This window comes from Arachis ipaensis, chromosome B4, assembly GCF_059453495.1.
Source record: "Arachis ipaensis isolate K30076 ecotype BB chromosome B4, ASM5945349v1, whole genome shotgun sequence".
Taxonomy (NCBI): Eukaryota; Viridiplantae; Streptophyta; class Magnoliopsida; order Fabales; family Fabaceae; genus Arachis; species Arachis ipaensis.
The window spans coordinates 24,614,556-24,621,194 of NC_142439.1; positions in this window are offsets into that span (position 1 = coordinate 24,614,556).

Below are 6,639 nucleotides of genomic sequence, written 5' to 3' on the forward strand. Positions count from 1 at the left end.
AACCAAACTTAGTATAACTCTTCTTAATGCTTCTTCATCTAGTTCCTGAAAAGGTAAAGCTGTAGGGGGTGAGAACCTAACCACACGGTCTCACCACGAAATTTCAAAGTTGTCATAAGAAGATATTCAATAAGAAAACTGTTTTCAAATTCAGTGATTATCATCGCCTTATGAATCCTTTTTAAAATCCAATAACTAATCGTTTAAACCCTTTTCAAAGAAACGATGTTTAATATTTTCAGAAATCCAAAATCTTTCTTTCCTCATAAGCAAATCTCAATCAGAAACCAACCACGCAATCAAACAACACAATCATTAATTCAGCACCAAAGTCCATTCTCAAATGTAACACGCCAGGACAAACACAGGCAAGACAGACAAGGAAAGCACAAGTAGAAAACAGTTACAGCAAATAGTTCAAGTAGCAGTTAAGAATAGTTTAGCAATTAGGCAAACCAAAACAAGTTCAAACCCAAGCAAAGCATACAAATGCATATGATGCATGCCTGTCCTATGGCTGATGAGGCTCATCTGTCGGTTATCCAGCCAACCCGACAAGTCTGAATTGTCCTTAGACTGTCCCCCGACGTGCATCCCCAAGAGTCTATGCATAGTTTTTTCTCAAGTAATCAATATTGCTCAATGGGGGTAACATTCCCGGAAATTTATATAGTGCCCGGTCACACTTACGTCGTAGGGTCAACAGAGTATCGAGTTTTCAACCTGGTACACGTGGTGGCAAGCCACGGCACTTAATCCAGGGAACCTCGTATCTCAGATAATTCATAAGCCACATCTCATTTTCAAATTCATTCAAAAACCATATTTCAAAGAAAATCCTCATCATCCTCCTTTCCATTCCGTTCATTAACAATCCCAATTCAAAGCATAATTCTTTCTTTGATAAATAAAGTAATCTTAAACCATAAACCTTTTTAAAATAATTACTTCAAATGAAACTTTTAATTTTATAAAATTTCGGCAGCATTTCCTCTAAAACTCGGACTCTGCCACCCTTTTCGGGTCCCAACAAAACCATTTCTCAAACTCTTTTCAATTTAATTTCAAAAAAATCAGACTAATTTCAATATCTCAGACCATTTTCAATTTAAACTCATTTTTCAACAAATCAAGCTTATTTCCAATAATATAATCCTTTCCAGATCTCAATCATTTCCAACAAAGCCAACCAACATTTACTCAAACCCTTTCCAATGGTTTCAAATCCGAGTCATTCACAAATCTCAAGCCGTTTTCCAAACCCAAATTAACTCTAACATCAAATCATTTTCCAATTCTCAAATTATACTTGATAAACATTCAAACCAGATTTTCAAATTAATCTTCCACTCACTATCTCAATACCAACTCAATATTCAGAAATAGCCACATTCAAGTAAGCAATCACATTCATTGAAGGCAATTCAGTTCAATTCGTAAGACTCCATAATCACTAAAAATAATTATTCGCTTAAATATCAATTTATAACAACTCTTAAGAATAAGAATAAGTTTAATGAAAACGCCCCTACCTCGGAAAGTCGAATCCATAAATTAAATCCATCACCAGAAACCCTTTCCCTCAGCCCGAAAATCAATTGCAGCTTTAACTCCAGCAACTCTAATAATAGCATATAATAATCGAAACTCAAAATTCATAGCAATTATCGTGACAAAACCTCAGTGTAAGATGACGGAATAGCAACTAAAGGGGTTTCGAGGCGAGAACAACTTACTGAAGTTAAGAATAAAAGAAGGAACGGCATAGCAGCAGCTCCGGTGAGCTCCAGCAATGGCAGCTGTGGTTGGTGACTACCCAGATGGCAACGCAGCTCGAAACAGAACCAAAACTAGAACCAAATGGGGTTTGGAACTGTAACTGCAGCAACATCAACACCGAACAACAACAGTTTATTCTGACAAATTAAAATTAACATGAAATGGATATTAGGTGAAACTAAAACCAACTGACATGGTGAAGGAGGCAAAACAAGTTCAGTCTCACCATGAAAAGCAGCAAACCCTAACGAAACAGGGGTGGGGCAGAAGGAGTAGTGGTGGTTTTCCGGTGACTAGAGGCAGCAACGACTTCAACCGAAACAGAACAAAATCAGAATCAACAGCAAAAACCTCAGAACAGTTCCGGCTTAATGTAACACCCTCACTATCAGAAGTCACGCTCCCGGCTAGCCCCATCAATGGCGACCTGAACCCTTTCTAGACGGCGGTTCCTGCGATGGCTTCGTTCACCACCTCTCCATGTGTTTCTTCTTAGCTCAGACCAACGGCGGATTCGACTCCACCAGCGGCAGCAAGGGCACCCGCCGAGGATGACGATGGCGACCTCGAGGCGATGGCGGCGACCTCGCGCAGCGCAGCGGCGGAGCGCAGCTTCGACATCCCTCGCGAGCACGCTTTCCCTTTCTCCACTGCTCGCGATTCGCAGCGGTGATGACGTGCGGCTCGGCGACGGTGATGACTCCAAGGCGGCGATGGCGACTACCCCTGGCTACTGGCTGCGTTCCTCTTCTCCCTCTCTTCTCTTCTTGGCGACCACGACGGCACCGTGGCAGCGATGCAACGAGCTGGATGGTGATGGCGCGACTCCCTCCCCTCTTCTTCTCCGCTGGCGCCCTCTCTTTCTCTCTTCTCCATCTCTGTGCATGTGTGTGTGTTGGGGTTTCAGAAAGGAGAAAGGGGGTAATGGGCTAATGGCAGTTGAGAAAGGGAAATTAGGTTAGGGATTTGGAATTAGGTTCCTAATTTGGGAATTAGGATTAGGGGTAATTCAATCATTTCACTAAAATTAGTAGTAATTGAAAACCAAAAACCAATTTTTAATCCACTAATAATATTTGTGAAAATACTATTTAATTATCAATTTATAAATTATTTTCAAATAAATACTCTAACTCAATAATTAGAGATAATGTAATTAATTTTCTTTATTCATAAAAATTAAAATATTAAATTCCAAAATCTCAATTCTTTAAATCAATTTATACAAAATTCTTATTATTTTGCAATTACTAAATTTTATAGTTCAAATATAGAAAATTATCCAACAATTATAAAATTATACAAAGATTCTAATTTAATTATCAAAACTTGATTTAATTAGCTTTAATTAAATAATTTCTAAAACTAAAGTCTTTAATGAATAAATAAATTGAAATCAATTTAGAATAAGGCTTTTCAAAAGTTTTGGGTCTTACATCCTACCCACCTTATAAAAATTTTCGTCCTCAAAAATTAAAAGAATATACAAGGTAATACCAAGAATCAGTACTCTACTGTCTAAATGCTTTTTAGATAAGAAAATTTAGCATATTACAGGAAATATTACATGATTTTAATACCTTTCTTTTGAATACTTTAGAAAAACAAAAAGTTTGGTATATATATAAATTTTCAAATAGCAGATGAACCATACGACTTAGAAATAAAGGAAAAGCATGGTGTAAAGTAGAAGTTACGAAATAGGCTGAAAAGGAAAGGGGTTACATGGTGTCAACCTTATGAGTTTTAACATAGCTCACTATCACGACTCCCTTTGATGTCACATACTTACAAGCTTCACCTTCAGCGTTCATGAACCGTATCCTAAAGAACTACCGTGTTACAAGTTTCACCTTACGCTTATCTATCTCACGTTGCTCCGGTCACTTAACTAACTTGTTGCGAGTCATTATCTTATACGAATTGAGCTACCGAAAATTTGAATATCTTCTCGATAATACTCCTTTTCCGAAATTCAAACGTCATAACCTACGACGTTTTCAAACTTGCCAAAGTTCACCTCCTTATCTACTAGTCATTCCCTGAAAAACTAATGCTTCGGTTTTTATTTTCTAGGGACCACGTGTGACATTGAGATAAGCGCAAGTATATTCAAGGAGTTACAAATCTAAAGAAAAGATGAATAAATGACGAGAATAAAATTCACATGAATTTAGGAGGGTGCGTAAGATTGCAACTAAGTAACGATTTACAGGCACGAGAAAATATTCTGGAAAGAAAAATCATTTTGCATCTAAATAGGAAATTTGAGTCCAGGAACTCCATAAGAAATAAGAAAAAGTAGTGATGATTTAAATTGAAATAAGTTAAAGTCAAATAGAGGAACACTAAGTTCACAAGAGAGGAATGATTGAACTAATGACATCATTTGCAAAACTCAAAAATATAGAAAAATTTAAGAAAGTATGATTTCTCATTCTAAAAAGAAAAGATATGAAATAGATATCCTTCAAGAGAGGTAACAGAAGCGTAAATATTGGGTTATGTTAAAACAAATTCAAGTTAAATTAGATTTGTGCAAAACTTGAAATAATGAAAATTAATTGAGCTAAAAATGTTGAAAAATCTTAAAAGACCATAATCAAAGAAGAATATGCATAAAAATTTATATCAAACTTAGAGGTAGAACTAAATTCTATTCAGAAGAGAAAGACCAAGGTAAATTAGTCAATAAAAGAATACTTAGTACGTTATAAACAAATAAGTTTCGATTGCATAAGAAAGTTTTAAAGCTTCATATCAGTGAATATATGCTAAGTTTCAAAACGATTTTATTGAAATTTAAAGTAGAGCTACGAATAGAATCCAGTAAAAGAACTGAATTGAAATTATTTTTTTTCTATGGAATCCAAAACAAAAACCTTGGAACGAGATTATAAAAAGTGGTATGTTGCACCAAAATAAGTTTGAAGTTTACTCAAAGGAATACAAATTTTGATAAAGAAGAATAAGCAACCAAAATAGTGTTTCACAAGAACTTGGAGAAACGTTTGAAATTATAAGTAAGCAAGGATGTACAAAAACAAGAAGATGTACCGAAAGGGAAAATCGAGTTGTAGCCCTATGAAGGAATGAATTCACTTTTCCAAAATAATTACTAAAAGTTTTAATAAGGTATTGCGTCAAAACAATGCAATTTAAAATAAATTATATAAAGTTTGTCGAATAGAGATTAACTAGAATAGAAGCAAAAATCTCTTATCAAGAATCTTAGAGTGCATAATCAAGTAAAGACATATATAAAAATGAGTAAATATTGGAGGAGAATCAAATTATGCTCAACGAAAGAAATCTAATGTAAAGTGTTCTTATATAGTTAATAAGAGTATAGATAGTACCTTTAAAAAACAAGTATGTTTTTAGCTACTTAAAGGATTTATTTATTGCTTGTAAGAAAGTACATGTAAAATTAGAGATAGTCATATCCAGAATTAAAAGAATGGTTATAGACAAGATCAGATAAAATAAAAAGATCAAAACTCTTCTCAACGAAGATTCCGAAACAAAAACTTCGAAAGAATATTACTAGAATTGTTATCTCATACCAAGACAAACTCGAAATTTTTAAACAAGGGAAGTACTTTATTCGTTTAGAGGAAAACAGGATCAAAAATTGTAACCTGGGCAAAATACGCATAAGTTGTAGAAGGCGATGTAGAAGAACCAAATTACACAATTAGCTTGCTGCGAATCGTAACTCTCACGGTTTCAAATCACTCAAGTATTAAGAATTATGTGTTACGCTAGAACAGATTTAAGATCGAATAAAAGGATACAGAATTTATGAAGAAATGCGTAAATAATAACAATGATGGATAATCAAATCTGGTTCCAAAAAGAATTGAAACAAGGAGTGAAAAAGATGATAAATCGAAGAATAAGCAACACGCACATCATGTGGCATGACTAAAGCACCTACCTTCGGTGTAAACTAATCAAGGAATAACATCTGACGTTTTTCAAAGAATTAAGGACCATTTTCATGCGAAACAAGTTCAAAACCAACTCAGGAAAAACTCATGATTCGTAGAGAGAAATATGAGCAACATCAAGGATAAATGTTCCAAATGATTTCAAGTGAATAATCAGGATTATAATCAAGCAGAAATATATATACAGGAATGAATAAGTATCGCTAGAAACAGAGTCGAATCATATCCTAAAAGGAAAAATCTAAAACAAGGAATTCCAACATAACCAATAAAAGAGAAATCGGTGTACTAAGCTACACGACACGAACAAGATTATACGTTAAAACGGAACTAACTTCAAAAATTAATTTCTAACGCCCTCAGAACCTGTGAACCGCATCGCTTGTTAATTCTACTTTGTCCATGATAACCCATTAACTTTACCATACACATAAACCATCAACATTAAGCTGGCCAGACTTAATATCAACAGATATGCAATGGTAAGCTAACACGTTAATCAAAAGACTGTCATGTGCATAAAGCTCTAATTCTCGTCATTCGGACATGACCTATAACATGACAGACACTCAGAGTATACAATTGAAGCATAATCGGTCCATACCTCAGGCTCTACAGGAAAGACCGCTCTGATACCATAATGTAACACCCTCACTATCAGAAGTCACGCTCCCGGCTAGCCCCATCAATGGCGACCTGAACCCTTTCTAGATGGCGGTTCCTGCGATGGCTTCGTTCACCACCTCTCCATGCGTTTCTTCTTAGCTCAGACCAACGGCGGATTCGACTCCACCAGCGGTAGCAAGGGCACCCGCCGAGGATGACGATGGCGACCTCGAGGCGATGGCGGCGACCTCACGCAGCGCAGCGGCGGAGCGTAGCTTCGACATCCCTCACGAGCACGCTT